The sequence below is a fragment of the Aulostomus chinensis genome, chromosome 24, assembly GCF_037954235.1.
Source record: "Aulostomus chinensis isolate RoL2024-O1b breed Wild chromosome 24, RoL_Achi_v1.0, whole genome shotgun sequence".
Classification (NCBI taxonomy): Eukaryota; Metazoa; Chordata; class Actinopteri; order Syngnathiformes; family Aulostomidae; genus Aulostomus; species Aulostomus chinensis.
In genome coordinates this window covers 12,317,147-12,334,328 of record NC_141343.1, presented here as the reverse complement: position 1 = coordinate 12,334,328, position 17,182 = coordinate 12,317,147, and the positions used below count along the sequence as shown (strand labels likewise).

The window sequence follows — 17,182 nt, the reverse complement described above, 5'->3', positions numbered from 1 at the left end:
TCTGTTGTTTTCTAGTTTCAGACTATTGTTTGCTCTCGTGCCTTTTGTTCGCTTGAACCTTGTTTCAGTTCAGTCCTCTTGAATTTTCATATTTATTTCCCTCTTCTGTCTGTGTCTGTTTCCCCTCATTTCTCTGTAATCACCTGTGTCTCATAAGTCAATCAGTCCTCGTCTGCCACATCTCTGCCCACATGTTCTCCCACCTGCTTCCTCTTGCGTCGTTTCTTCACTTTGTATTACACTTTGGTTTTCTATCTCAGCCCTCGTCAGATCCTCCGTTCTGTTGCCTGTTCATGATCATTCTCCCTCTGTTCATTTGTGCTTGATGTTCACTGTCAGTTCAGCGGTTTCCTAGTGTTTTGTTTTTGTCATTTTTGCGTACTTAATAAATCATCTGAATCTTCAAAGCAAGCTGCAGCATCTGGACCATTAACTGTACTTGAACTACATGGACGAAAGGAAACTTCCTGACTGACCTTCATGACTTTCATCTTGTTAAAATCATGTTCTCACCAATGGAGTTTGGTTTTATCCAATCCTATAAAAACACTTGGGACTCTACTACTTGCTTGGCTCTCATTAGCTTCATCATTTGGGTATTTACTGAGCTGAATGCACATATTTTTTCTATCATTTCTTTCCTGCACCTGTAAATTTGCTTGCATTTAATGTCTTTGCATCCCCGTCATAGATTTTTGTTCGGGCATTCTTTCCTCAAATTTTTCTTCTACCTTCTCCAGTGGTCTTGCACTTTGAGGGAGATGTGGCATTTTTGTGGCTGATTGGTTCCTAGAAGCGATGAATCTGCTGATTCTTATCAAATATTGTTCACGCTTGTGACAAAAGTATGTACAGAGGGTAGTACATTTTACTCTCGAATGATAAATCACTCTTATTGTCCAAAACGATGCCTGCGATGGCTTGGCAGCCTGTCCAGGGTGATCAGGCCTCTTATCCAGTAACAGCTGGGATAGGCTCCAGCCACATCATTTCTGAATTCAACAAAGCTGCATTGCCTTCCGCTAATATCGGCTAATATCGGCTGGCCAGCTAATCAGTCAGACCCTACTTGCTGTCCTTAAATGAAAGTTGGCCTTTTCTGTTCAGGAACAATAACAAGTACAATAGGATTCAGTACACAGAACACAGGTGTGAACAGTAATATTGCTTCAAACCGCATCATGAATCTAACTTGGACCTTTCTAGAGAACAAAGAACTGTATTGTTGAAGGAGGTCCATTGATTCCAGCACCTAAAACTACATCTGTGCCTGTATCATCTTCTGCTGAGTGTCTTTGTCCACACACACAATTACACTCCAACCTCCTTCAACTGAGCCAGAGAGAGAAACAGAGCCCTCCTAAGTAAATCCTCTGTGTCAGGTATGAGCTGAGTATAATAAATCCAACCAGGCAGGCATGGGGGGAGTAATTTGCAACCAAAAAAAATGGAGCATTTTCCCAAGCCGCTCATAAAATAAGACGCCCAGTCTGGCACACTAATCCAGGGACAAGCAAACTCTCCCTTCGCTGGCTGAATGGTTGCCTTCGATCATGTGTAAACTATTGCAAAGGGAAGGACCATCATTTATATCCCATGATCCCGTGGGAGGCTGCAAGACGGAGGGGCAAAGATGTGAAGGAGGGATCACATGGAATATTATGACCTCCTTCTCTCACCTCTGGAATGCTTGTCTTTCTTGTGTTTGGCAAAGGCGGATGGGTGCAAACGTATGTGTAAAAGAGAGGAAGAACTGGGCACTGTGAGAAAATGGAGATGATGTAGGAGGGATGTCAGCAATGGACGGTGGGTTTTGTATGCATTCGAGCGCACAGGAGAACATGTTTATGCATGCAGGTTGTGCTTATGTTTAAGGTTAAGAATACAAACATCCTGAGTTCCACATGTGAACGTAGGCACCTCTTCGGTCAGTGTGATTACCACCTAATCGCTTTCTGGCTGTGGATTTATAGTCGTGTGTTACTCTGTCCATGTAGCCCATCCCTTCATGGATCAATGCATTAAAGCTTGCTGTTTTGAATACCAAACAAGGCTTGCACCTCCAGCACTGCTCTGCTGAACCGATCCCACGTGGTCACTCTCCTGGTCGTACAGAAATTCCTTCTCCCCCGCTGTGACACTATTCAAAAGCAACCCCAGCCAGTTCTCTGGTGGTGCAACACGCCGCCTGCCAACGCTCGCCCAGTCGGGAGCGTTCCCTACACTCCCACATGCAAAATTTATGACTGCAGCGAAACACAAAAGAGAGACGGATCCAGTTCTGTCTCACAGAGCAGATATAGGTTTTCAAATCCCACAGCCCTGTACCCCAAGACATTGTTCAGCTGTGTGACAGTGGCAGAAAAAGCTAGGGAAGCGAGAGGGGAGAGAGGATTAAAGTGTTCCTGTCTAGCATGTGTCTATTTTCATCCTGCTCTACAGAGTATAAGAGTTTCTTTCTTATTACAGTGAGAAGAAGGAGCAGACTCCCAAGCACAACTGGGCTGTCTCTTGTCTTCCCATTTACCCCAGAGAAGGCTCTCGGATTGCGCCTGCATTGGGTACAGGTGGAGGTTTTCTGGAGCCATAAAAGCTGCATTCTCCTCCAGAGTTGCCTGTCTGAAGGAGGAGTGTTTCAGGAGGCAGGAGTTTGGAGAAGAATGTTAAAATTTGATTTCACAAATGCTCAAACCAAAATAAATCATAATCAGACAGTAGTGCAGGAAATGGTACGCTTGAGATGAAAGGAGCTTCCTCAGTGTGTGGGTTTCATAGAAACCACCATGTAGTTTTGATAGAAGCTGAAGATTTTAAGACAAAGAGACTGAACTACATTCTGTTTAGGCAACAGTAAGACGAGCACCCTGAATAAATGGAGTTGTTTCAAATCACCACCTGTAGGTGCTGTAGGTCCCTTTCACACCTGCCTCCTTTGGTCCGGACCATCAGACTTTTCATTTTGATCCGAACCCTTACCAAACCTCGTGCGGACTAAACCTCCTGACCAAACCACTAGACCATGGTCTGGACCAAACCACTGAGCCATGGCTAGGCCTAAACCACCAGAACATGGTCCTCCTGAAAAAAGTTGGGACTTGATCTGTATCCCAGGGGACTGCTGTGCCGTTAAGGTGCGACAAGAAACAGACCAAATGTAAGAAGTGAGCTACAAAACATGAATTTCATTGGCTCACACACACAGGTGAAGGCGATGGTCCAGTGAGAGGGTTTTACATGACACCACGGGTCCTTTTTATAAGGACAAGAATGGAAAGAAAAGGTGTAGAAATAATCACAGGAGTCGTGGGAGTGGACAGTGAGTCAAGTAATACATGAACTAACATATAAATCCAGCTGAAAAGGTAAAACTGAAATGCCCCCCTGTGGTTTGAAGCCACAAGGAGGACAAACTCCTTAATGATGCACTTGTGGAATTCCGGCAGCCACTCTATTCTGACCACGTTATGTTTGTTTACAATGTTTGTAGCACTTGACAAAGTGACAGCGTGAAAGCAAACTGACCAAATTAAAAATGCTAATTTGTTGCAACTTCTCCTCCCCTAAGAGTTTACTGAACTAGAAGTGTCAAAGCGACCTTACAAGTCAGTTCCAGCAGTTCCGCAGAGGGCAGGTGTTTTCTGTCTGATAGTGGTGTCTGAAGGTTATGGAAGGGTCCATCAGGACCTTAGACAGCTTTGATGCCTTTCAGTGCCTTGCTTGTGAATGTATCAAGAGGGCAAATCAATTCTGCAGCACCGTTGCAAACGCATATATGATATCTCCAACCCAGGGATTTGACTACCTGCTTGTCCACCCACGTAGCAGCTTCTTAAGGGGAAGACCGGATGACATTTTAGAATACAGATTAATGAGCAAAGAAGTGAAGATGCACGGCACCAGGTCAGGGATGTAATGATTCAATAGTTTCTTATCCAAAAATGTCTTCCAAGAAGTATGTAACTTTGAAAAGCCTAAAATGTATGCACCATCTGCCTTTTCCTCAGTAGGAGGTATTCCCTTATGGTTACCGACTGAAGATTAGTGGATCTGTAAATACAGTGAAGTTGTTTGGAAAGAAAGTTGAAGTTTCAACTTTTTAGGTGAAATATTAATATTTTGGGAGGTAGTGGGCATGTAGTAAATTAACTGTTCTCATTTAGATTCATGTTTTATATTAATGCTGCATTGAGATTCGCTAAAAACTACTAAAATACTTCCTTTCAGTCCATTTCTATCACCTTACACAATATATAGACTACACTGGGTTGTTGGGATTCATTTACTTCATGCTATACTAGCCCCGCTCGATTGCTTATGCAAAGTTTATAAACATGCCATGTCTTGATCTTTTTAAATTTTGATTCAATAAAAGGCTTCATTTATCAATGAGACGCATTGATTTCATTTCCTTCCCCATAAAACATTTGCAAAGCTTATTTTTGAAGTAATTTGCAACATTGTTTAAATTATTTTTTTTAGCTACTTTTCATCAGTTAATAGATGTCATGATCAGCATACATTACATGCTAAAATGGGAAGCGATTCGCAATTTTCCATTTGTAACATCAGAAAAAAAGTATTTTTAAATGCCCCAAACAATATTCAACAATTGTGGAAAATTTGCTTTCAACAATTCCAATAAAGCAAAAGAATGAATATGGACCCACCTCTTAGGGACACCACAGAAAGGCCACTAACAACTCATCTTTTTCACAGTAATCATAATTAGAGGATGGGGCCATTCCAGAAATCTCTACAGTTGTCCACATGAACGCACTTTGACGATAAAATCATCCAGCAGAAATTCAACCAGATATTATGCTGGACACAGTAGCTTCACCCTGCTTTTACGCACATTTTAAGGTACTGCATCAGAAAAGGGGGATGGAAAGTCCAAAATTCAGGGTGGGGGAAGATTTTGCCAAAAAGTTTTTATGTTTGCTGGTTTTTGACTCTTGAGAAAAGGAATTGTGCAAATTGAGAGAGGGAAACACTTTTGCAGGATAAGTTCTGATGTAGCGAACGCTGAACTTGTTTGACGGCCATTTCCGCTGACGGCGTCTTGCTGGTTTGCCCGTAACATTCGACAACACAGCTGATACCAGTGAAAGGTACATACACACAAAATTTTCCTTTGTTTCATCCACGATGAAAAATATGCATAATAATGTGTACATTGGGCTGCACGGTGGTGCAGTGGTCAGCACTGTGGCCTCACAGCAAGACGGTTCCGGGTTCGAGTCCCGGCTCGGGCGCGGGATCTTTCTGTGTGGAGTCTGCATGTTCTCCCTGTTCCTGTGTGGGTTCTCTCTGGTACTCCAGCTTCCTCCCACAGTCCAAAGACATCAAGAGGGGACGAGGCTGATTGATACTCTAAATTGACCGTAGGTGTGACTGTGAGTGTGAATGGTTGTTCATCTCTGTATGTTGGCCCTGTGATGGACTGGCGACCTGTCCAGGGTGAACCCCGCCTCTCGCCCGTAGATGCTGGGATAGGCTCCAGCCCCCCCCCCGCGACCCTTACTAGTGAGGAATAAGCGGAAGATGACGACGATGTGTACGTTGCCTATGTCACCATTCCCTAACAAAATTAGTTCATCTGTTCCAACAACTTTATCCAACCACAAACGGGAGAACCACCAAATTCCGCATTTCTTCATTTTCTTTTTTCCAAACTCTCTACAGATTCGCATCACCTTGAGATGGAAACCAGGCTCTAGTTTGCTTTGCAACACTTCAATTGCATCAATGAAAAATCAGACGTCTTCTGTGTGAGCGCCAATGAGCGTTGTGAATCCCCTGTTATTCTACTCGTCAACGTGGCACCTTTAAAAATTCAAATGTCTTTGCCCTTTTCCAAACTTTTGTCTCAAATCAATTAATTACTTCTACCTGTGACATTCTCGTTTCTATTTTAAATGCACCCAAAAAAGAAATCTTCATAGTTTCTGGCAGCTTTTCTGCAACACTCATTAATCTTAATTCTGGAGTTACCCAAGTCTCCCTTTCCCCAGTTAGTATTTCCACTGGCAGGGAAAATAGCTTTATAAGATTGCCATGATGTGGTAACAAATCACACTCTGACATCACAGAAAAAGGGGTCAAAATCAATCAGCCGCATGGTGGCCTTTGACATTCATTAAACGTCAGGGGGTATTTATATGCGTCCCTAACCGCTGGCTAAAATAACAGGCCGCAGATGACAAAATATGATGACAATTAGACAGGCAGCGGCAGCACTGGGGCCCCTCACATGGATGACTGGCTGAATCGCAGCAATGGTGGGGAATAGAAATAAAAACAGTGTATACAGAGAGAGAGAGAGGGCGGCGGAGGGGAGACGGAGAGAGGAATCATCATGTTGATGTGGTCATTTACCAGAAAGCGTCGTTCAGCCCACACAAACCCAAATGCCACCATCTAAATCCAGCCTTAATTAGGCCAGTGCTGAGAGGACAGGCGGCTGGCTGAGGGGACTAACAATATTAGTTGTTTACAATAACATCAACCGCCTTGTTATGGTGAATGTGTGACAGGGTGATAAGGTCACACAAGGGACTCCGTTACAGCAGAGTGGATGAAATTTTATCTGTAAAATTGATCCCTGCCACCCTTCAGCTTGTCTGTATCAAACATTCTCCATGGAGGTCGGCTTGATGTGTAAAATATCCAACGCTGCGTCAATAATGCGTCCTTCGCTGAAAAATGTGTACATGTAAGTGATTAATTGTGACAAGGAATGTCATAAACTAAGTTGCGTTGAAGGAAAACATAGAAATAACATCCTCCGTCGAAGTGTTAAGTTAAACTCATGATTTATGTCTTCAGCATGACAAGATCAAATGAGGGGTTCATGGAGCAGCGTGTACATTATGTGTTGGGAGCAGACGATGATGAGCGTTTACTGTTTATTACACCTACGGTAGGATGAACACTTCCACGGATGGAATAATCTCAGAACTTTCAATTTTGCTTTTTTAAATTCGCACAAAAAGGTGTCTTGAGCTCCCAGACATTACTGTCCTCCTGCACTCCCAGCTAGAAATGTTTTATTCTCTTAATATTGTGGGCAAGGTTTAGCTAAGGTGGCAAATTCTTTTTCATCTAGTCCAACTGTGTTCTTCCTAAAAGTACGATGAAGTTCTGTAAATGTTGGTTTGAGGGAATAAATTATTGCTCAGATGTTCAACAACACCCTGAAACATTCTCGGAATGTTGTGGTGAAAATGTTTTGCCTCTTGGAACACAACAGAAACAATATTTGAAATGATTTTATGTCCTTAAAATGTTTTCTAAACATCGCAGGAAAAGCATTTTCTTCAACGTCATAATAACTTGTAGTTAACGTTAGCTTAATGTTGTGGGGAATATTCCAGTCACTGCTACAATGCAGAGAGCGATAGCTAGCTATATTTAGCCTTAAGCTAACGGTGACTCATGGCTGACAACTGCAAAACTACTCAAAAGTTTCAGTTTACAAGCTCTCAAATGTATTATCAGTGTAGTTTCCACATAAATGGACATTTTTGAACAATTTTGTGGTTGTTTCGTTGCTATTTATCAGTTGCCATTAGCTTTCAGCTAAACATACATAGCTGGCTGGGAGAAAAACATGTTTATGAGCTTAGGACACCTATTTGTGAATACTTTAAAGGCAAAATACACTTTTTGGATTAAATATTACTGTAATGGGAATGAGATTCAGCACACCCAGACCCACCAATTCTTTACTTCAGTGAAAGAGCTTCTGCTAGCACCATTCCTAGAGTCCAGACTAAAAATACAGAATGAGTCTGATAATGGCTGTCCGGGCTATCAGCCTCTCCTGACACTCCGTCTTTGCTCCTGCAGTCAGTCATTGTGTTCTTCCCGGCAGGAAGATAGGTCAAGTAGACAGACATTTGCTATATCATGTGAAGAAATGTCATGCGGTCCAAAGATTAAACTGTGCGTTCAAACAGGCGTAAAAACCTATTCAGCCTTATAAATGAAGGTAGAAGGTCAGCTCTTCCAAGTCTGTCAACGGCCATTTAAATGTGTACAAGGCAACATTAAAGCGGCTGTAATTAAAATATTTAACGATACATAAAATGATCTCTTGTATGTTTAAGTGTCATATCCTTATGGACTTATTAGTTTCAAACTTTGAATGTGTTGGGGGGGGGGTGGCAGGTGTGAAGCTTAAAGAACGTTAGCAAATTTTTTGTGTAATTTTGCAGTTTTCATCAACCTTTTCAAATGTTACACTTCAAACTGCGGGACAAATTTAAAAGAATGCATAAATTGTTCTGTATTTACTGATGTTGATATTATCTGTACAAATGCAGTTTTAGTTCGCACTGAAATTTTGCACACAAGTAATGCATTTCTTCTTCAGATACATTTGCAAAAGGCCGTAAATTACACACTTACCTGATAGTTTCCTTTTCATCAGCAACAGATGAGAAGACCAACAGCTTTGACATTATCTGATACTACCATGTATCTCTAGATGTAAAGAATATTTAATCAAAATATTCTCAGCATGAGCCTGAGAGTACAAGTGTATTACTCTTTTGTTCCCATTCAGGAGTACTTTTTTCCCCGACCCTGCAATTATTACTACCACCCAGCCAGTTAAATAGTCTTGGGGACCTTACAGAATGTAATTTCCAGGAGACGCCCCGAGAGTCCTGGCTCGGTTGTGGGAATAGGTAAACACAGAGCCCGAGCGGAGGCCCAGAGGCCCTGCAGTGCCTAAGAGAAAGGGTAAGTAAGTGTGGATAACACTGCTATCAAACAACGAGCCGGCGGTCCGAGAGGGACTTAAACTCATTACAGCTCCAGAGGGCCGGGCCCACATGTTATAGTTGTCTACTTACCACAGCGAACATTGGGGCTTTCTAGTGGAGAGTTCGGAAATGAAGCCGTTCTTCTGTCCTCACGGTGTTAACTGTGACCCGGCGTTATTAGATGCATCGCTTTGGACTGTATGGGATTTGAAAGTGATGTTAAAATAATGGGGATTTATATTCACATACATGGTGTTTTCCTCTTGGTTTAGTTTTTTTTTTTTTTTTTTGAAGCGGGGTTGTCTGAGGTGGTCCTCAGGTTTTCGTCAGCGCGTCTTCGTCAACCAAGATCAGCAGTAGCTCTGACATTCTGCGGCGATACTCACGGCCCGAGAAAAACGCTATTTTTGTTTTTCCCCACAACACTTACCCTCTGAGCCTGCTTAGCAACTTTTAAGATCTTTTTCTTGTTTTTGTTGAGGTTGGGTTCTTGATCGCAGGAACTTTGGGTGAAATTGCTTGTTGAGCTCCTATAAAACAAAGCACGTCAAATTGTTACGTCTGTACTTTTAAGCACTAAAATTGAGCCAATTCAAACCCATTAAAACTGCATCAGTACATAAAACTTGCATTGTATCAGTTTTGGGCATTTGCCTCGAAATATTTATACATTACCATGTTTGTCCTGTAGAGGAAATACATGCCATTTCCACTAGGGTTCCTGTGTACCAGTATAATACATCCACACAACTACAATTATGTGTGTGACCCAATGGAAGTAACCTGGAATCCTCAGAATTTGTTGCCGACACATCGCAGTTTTGCTCAGAATGTGATTGACGTTAATTTCATGAAGCACTTGGTTGGCAAACCCGATTTTAATATCCGACGTCGAAGTTCTAAAAGTGTGATCAAACTTTAAAGATCAGACTCTGTTAAAACCATTCTTGGAAGAAGATTTAGGGCACCTAGCAGTCGGACGTACACTCTTGATTCAGAGCTGTTGGGCGCTCCGATCCGAATCACAGCTGCTTGTGAGCGTCGTCCAGGTAACATAAGAGAGGCAAAGAACGGAGGAGGAGGAGGAGGAGGAGGAGGGGGAGGAGGAGGAGGAAGATGCTGTAAAAAGGTCACTGGGTTTAATTTTTTTCCATAAAGTAATCACTATATGAAATGTGCATTAGCCTTTGATAATAGCTTTGAAATGTCAGTAACACACAGTCCTCAATGCCATTCAGAATGGATTATTTTTACATTTAGTAGTGATTCATTCGATTCCAGGAAGCAAATTCAAACAGAGAAACTTTTAAAGTAAAAATAATGACATTGGGTGAGCAGATCATAAATTAGAGACATCTATTACTATCAAATAAAAAGCCCTTTTTAAAAAATGTTGCTTTTTTTTTTTTTTTTGGTTGCTTAGTAATGCTCACGTCAACTTTTAAATTAAACTGTTGCTTGCCAAATTTAAGCAGGGTTGTTGCTGTTTTTTTTACAGCTTTGGAGATAAGACAGAGGAAGACTTTAAAACAGAGGAACAGAGAGGTTTTCTTTATTTATCCGGAGAAGGACACGAGTCGACACTGAAAAAGATGGCTTCATCAGAAGGGTCTGTTGAGCGCGCTTATTTTGCACAGTTTTGTCTTTAATCTCCTCTCAAGATCAAAGGTGCGAAGACTGCAGCTAAATTAGTTGAGCAGAAACACACCAAGCCTATAGGAGAATTACGAAATCAGGTCTTTCTTCCTCTTTATAATTGACCTAAAGATAAAACTGGCGCGCACAGTAGCTCGAGCAGCCGTGAATATGCTAATAGCACACAGAAAAAGAACAAAAGTGACGAGTCAGGGCCTTTGGGCTTCTGCTCGGGCAGGCGTGCATGCATTTATTCCATGTGTAGCCATGTGTCTAGAATGAGCAAGGTTGCGAGACCAGCCAACAATCAAGGAGAAGGAAGGGGGGAAAAAAAAAAACAGAACTCAGCATTCGCAGCTCATGTTTTGTCTCAACAGTTAATAAGAAAGCTGTGTGACCACCAGAGGCCATCCCATAACTGAAAGGTCACGTTCCCGACCCTCCATTTCTCTACAGACACATGATCCTAATTACACTGTGTAGAAATCGCTGATTGAATTGTTGGTTGCTGGAATTGAGGTTTTTGAACTATTCCCCCTCCCCCACGCCCCCCAACTCATTGCGCTTTGAAAGAACTTCAACTTAGGTCACCTGGGTAAGGTTTGTCACCTACCGTCAGCAGGAAGAGACGCAACTTCCTGGGCTCATCCTCATCGTCTCCATGGCAACAGATTTAAAGTGATATTTCAGATTAATTGAGGCTAGGGTGTACAAGGTCGTCATCCATTGTAGGGGTCTTCTGCGGGTTTGCGTCCGTGCTGAGACGCCAAAAGCAGCGGCAGCTCTGACATTCACGGCTATCTACATTATTGTTATCCATTTCCTGGTAAACTTTATTCATGCCATTGTCACCACTTCATGCTTGCCGGTATATAATCACCTAGATTTGCCTCCATTGCTCAAGCGACTTTGTCCTTGCATAACATCGTTAATATCGTGAGGTCGTTAGCAGGGATGTTACCACATCATTGGCTAGAAAGGATTCGTCAAAGAATTTTAAAGAATATTATCTTACCTTTAAGAAGGACATTCTTGATCAAATTTAAAACTTCCTGCCAAAAAACATTCACACAGTGTTCTAAGAACATTTTCAGAACAAATAGTGTCTACCGAGCTAGCTTGCAACTAACAATCCGTGGCCTCAACAAACATTTTTAGAATGATTTTTAAACAAAAATGACCTGCCTTTCAGAAGAGCACTGTAGAAATCATTAAAAACTTACAACCAAAGAAACATTACTCGAAAATTACGCGCAATATTCCCAGATCATTTTCAGAATAAAACAAGCTGGCCAGTAGCACGCTAGCTAGCACGGAGTCAGATGTTGCTTCCTGTCCCGAGGGGGACACTGAAAAACAGCCACACGCAAGAAGCTGAAGGGACGCAGACTCCTGGCTGAAATAGAAACCGAATGGAAAGTTTATGCCTTCAACTTTGTTCCGCTAAACTATACTTTTGCCGTCAGGCGGCCATTTTCTTTTGGCTCTGTTATAGAATGTGCTTAGTCATGCAGCACCGCAGGTCCCTTGAATGACAACACTCCCATGAAAAGGAAGCAAGACAGGCTACTGCCATCATCAACACCACAATAAATGATGTGTTAGCTGACTTTAATTGACAGTTTTAGATTCACTAGCCCAACATGGCATAACACTAGCCCTCCTTTTCCTCAGGTCTCTCTCTATATGCTGCTTGATAAATTGTCAGCTTCTCTCAGTGGAAAGCAGCATTGTAGCAGGTTAAATAGTTCTCCATCCGTCTCCCTGTGCTTTCCTCTTGCTCCTCACAATGATGTATGTATTTCATGTACTCGTACACTTGCATTCTCATTGTCAAGTCCTCCCTTTCTTCACTCTTCTGGACAAACTTTGTTCTTCCACTGCTGCCGCAATCGCTCTCTGTCACCACACTCCCCCTCTCACGCTCCCTTTATCTCTGTTTCTTCTCATTTTTCTTTATCTTCCCATTGCTCTCCATCTGTCGTGCACTCCATCTTTTTTTCGTGCTGCTAGCTTCTTCGTCTTAGTTCATTCTTTTTTTTTTCTACCCATTTATTTTTCCCAGTGTTTCTCCAGTCTCCTGTTTCCAGCTCTCTCTCTCTCTCTCTCTCTCTGACAGCAGTTTTAGCTCCAAATTTATGTGAACAATAGTCACGTGATGGCATCTTTACCCACTTGCAGATGTGTTTTCTTTTTCTTTTTTTTTAAAGAATAAACCTTTTTTGCAGGTAGAATGTTAAGTATCCACACTTGGTTAAAAATTGCTGCTCCCTTCTTGCCTAAATTCTGTATTTTGTTGCATTTTAAATGTGCAGTTTGAATCATTTCTGAGTGTTTATTTTTTTTCCCACTTGGAAAAAGTCAAGTCCAACCACACACACGTACACACGTACACACGTACACACGCACACACACACACACACACACACACACACACAAACCTGATTCTATCATTGTTGTACTGCAGGTGGCCCAGTTTACCCTAAGAAAAAGTGTATTTGTACTTCATCTTGACCTGTCTTGGGGTTTAATGTGTTCCGCTGTGTTTCGTCAGGCTATTGGTCAGAGGATTCTGGTGCAATTACAAAAATGTAAAAATGCTAAACAGAATGGTTGAGCCTGTTCATCTTGTGTGATTCCCTCGCACTTATTGCATATGAGCTGTTGAAAAAAGTGAATTTTGCACTTTATATTCAAATAAAACACTGTAATTGAACCGTCTGTATTGAACACATCACTAGCTGCAACCTTTTCCTCCATATTTTATCGCCATCCACTGTTCAGCCATTATAATTATTATAATTGTTTTTATACAGTAGAAACTTCACGGTGCTGCTGAGGAGATTTTGCGGGTGCTGTGAATAAAGCAGACGCCACCAGCTGGGATGCGGCGGTCCAAGAGTCTTCTGGTTAGTGGAAACCCAAACACGCTCAGATCATAAAAGGACTCAGAGCACACTTTTATTTTATATCGCAAAACCAGCATAGAATCAAGGAGACAGAGATCCAGCTGTGTCAAACTCAGTAGGTGTTTTCAAAGAATGAGGATCCAAAAATTCACATTTCACTGCACATACAGGTGCAAATAGCTCGTGGTGTCATTTATCCGTGTTAGGCAAGGTTATTACTCTTTTTACAACGAGCCTGAGTCAAATTAAGAGTGATAGATTTGGTTTGTTTCCCACTTTGACCAGTTTGTTTTCACAGTGCGCAAATTTGTATCTGTTTGCCTCGTTTAAGACCGTTAGCATACAGCTAGCAAGAGAATGACACTAATGTACACAAATACGTAACACAAGTAGATAGATATATTTACACGCAGACATACATACATACATACATATAAACACACATATACATACACTCAAATACATACATATGTACACATTCATACATACATACACAATTATATATATATATATATTCAGACACATGCATATCTATACTGTATACATACACATGCATACATATATACATACACATGTACATACTGACAAACACAATACATATATACACACATTGAGATCACTACCTACACACAAACCTACATATATTAAGACACATGCACGTATACATACAACATATACATGTATACTGTATATACACAAATACACAGTGACATACATGCACATATTCATACCCACATACATACACTTACATATATACATACAAATATAGATACATTTTAACACATAAATGTATACGCACATACATGTATATTTAATCATATACGCACATACATTTACACACATAATTACATATACATTTGTGCTCATAAATTTACATACCCTGGCAGAATTTATGATTTCTAGGCCATTTTTTAGGAGAATATGAACGATAACGCAATACTTTTTTTAATCATGGCTTGTAGTTGGGTGAAGTCAAAGTGTATTTACTCTTTTTAATCCATAATGACAACAGAAACGACCCAAATGACCCCGATCGAGAGTTTACCTACCCCAGTTCTTAATACCGTGTATTACCCCCTGCAGCCTCAATGACAGGTTGAAGTCTTTTGTGGTGGTTGTGGATGAGGCTCTTTATTTTCTCAGATGGTAAAGCTGCTCTTTCTTCTTGGCAAAAAGCATCCAATTCCTGTAAATTCTTGGGCTGTCTTGCATGAACTGCACCTTTGAGGTCTCCTTAGAGTGGCTGCATGACACTGAGGTCAGGAGACTGAGATGGCCACACCGGAACCTTCACTTTATTCTGCTGAAGGCAATGACAGATCGACTTGGCCTTGTGTTTTGGATCATTGTCATGTTGGAATGTCCAAGTACGTCCCATGTGCAGCTTCTGCCGGTATTTTCTAATAACGTTCTGCAAGTTTCCTGTGCCTTTGTAGCTCACACATCCTCAAAACATCAGCGGTCCCTCTCTGTGTTTCACAGTAGGAATGGTGTACCTTTCATCATAGGCCTTGTTGACTCCTCTACAAACGTAATGTTTATGGTTGTGGCCAAAAAGTTCAATTTTGGTCTCATTGTTCCAAATGACTTTGTTCCAGAAGTTTTGAGGCATGTCTTTGCGCTGTTTGGTGTATTGTAAGCGGTATGCTTTGTGGCATTTATGTAGTAATGGCTTTCTTCTGGCGACTCGACTATGCAGCCCCTTTTTCTCCAAATGCCCCCTTATTGGGCCACACCACTTTTTTTCAGAGAGTCCTGTATTTCAGCCTAAAATATCTGTGAGTTTTTCTTTGCATCCCCCAAAATTTTCCTGGTATTTGTTGCTGAAATTTTCTTGGTCGACCTGACATTAGTTTGGTTTCAACAGAATCCATCATCATTTTCCACTTCTTAATTAGAGTTTGAACTCTGTTGATGGGCATTCTCAATTCCTCAGATATATTTTTTTATATCCCTTTCCTGTTTTATAAAGTTTGATTACCTTTTCCCTCAGATCCTTAGATAATTGTTTTGCTTTCCGTATGACTCAGAATCCAGAAACGTCAGTGCAGAACTGGATGAAAGATGCAAGGGTCTGTCAGGAGCCCAGAAACTCACTGACCTTTTATACAAACAAACTGATTACAAGCACACGGATCACAGGTGAGGTGGTGACCTTTAGTAGCCATTCAAACCTGTTTGTGTCAACTTGTGTGCATGTTATCAGGCCAAACTCTCCAGGGTATGTAAACTTTTGATCAAGGTAAATTGGGCAGTTTCTGTTGACATTATGGGTTAAAAAGAGTAAACAGTTTGATTATGAATGGCTTCGCTCAACCGCTAACCACGAGCAAAAAAAAAAAAAAAAAGGTTTGTGTTAGCTTTCATATTCTCTCAAATTTTGCCAAGAATTAAAACTTCTGCCAGGGTATGTAAACTTATGAGCGCAACTGTACATACAGGCATACATACACACACCTACATACATATTCACACACATACATATATATATTTATACGGCCACACACATGTTCATGAAAACATACATACACACACCTACATACATATTCACACTTACATACATGCAAATATATATAACACATACGTATATATATTTATACGCACACACACATATTGATGAACACATACAAACACATACATAAATGCCAATATAAATTTATGTTTACAAACATACATATGTACACATACAAACAAACAAACTCACACATACCTACATACATGTGCAGTGATACATATACTCAAATACATAGAAACATGAATACGTTCATATATTTACACACATAATTTTAATTAAATATTATTTTTTTCAAGATATATTCATAAGTATTCATTCATCCATATATATTGCATGCATGCATACAAACATGCACATACATACATTCATAAATACAAAGATATGTAATACATGTATGGATACACACATGCATGAATAAATATATTTTCACATATAAGAACATACATTAACACACATAAATACACATGTTCATGAGTACATTCATGCATATACAAAAAATACATACATAGGTACAAACACAAATACATACACATGAATACATTTCTATATGCATGTATACTTACATTCACTCACATTCATACTCTTGTAAATACTCAAACCTATACATAGATTTAGATATATTTAAAGATATAAATACGTAAATATGTTTGTATGTGTGGAAGAATGTGTTTGTTTATGTTTGTGTATGCACTTGTGTTTACTTGTACTGTTATATGTATATAACTATGTGAATGTGTGTCTAGGTATGTATTTAAGTATTTAAGCCATTATGCCATTGTGTATGTATGAGTGTATGTATTTGAGTCCGTCTGTATAAATGAAATTAGGGATGTATGAATGTATATTTTGTTGAATGTATCTTTGTGTGAACATTTATATGCACGTGTATATGTGTGACATATTTGTGGTGTACTTGTGTGGATGAATGTAAGTGTGTGTGGGTGTGTGTATAGAGAGAGAGAGAGATAGGTAGATAGATATATCGATATATACATATATAGATATACATATGTATGTTTTTATGTGTACATGTAGATATGTATATACGTATACTTGTACATGTTTATGTATATGTACATATGTTTGTATGTATATATTTATACATGTATATTTTTACAAATATATGTGTATACACATGTACAGATATATCTATATACACATGTATATATATACACACACACACACATATATATATGTATATACACATGTATACAGAAATATATAAACATATACTGTATGTGTATATATACATATTATATACATATATATGACTTGTATGTATGTATGTATGAAAATGTTTCCATATGTGTTTGTGTGTATATATGTATGTATATGTGTGTATTCGTGTATGT

At 40.2% G+C, this 17,182-nt stretch overlaps 1 long non-coding RNA gene across 1 annotated transcript in view; it reads left to right on the top strand.

The window, feature by feature from the left end:
* LOC147238759 (uncharacterized) overlaps positions 1-13,290 on the top strand; it is a 65,267-nt gene extending 51,977 nt beyond the window's left edge. Inside the window, exon 6 of the long non-coding RNA XR_015111811.1 lies at positions 13,223-13,290. This is a non-coding gene — a long non-coding RNA (uncharacterized LOC147238759). The remainder of the gene's footprint in view (positions 1-13,222) is intronic.
* The last annotated feature ends 3,892 nt before the right edge of the window (positions 13,291-17,182 follow it).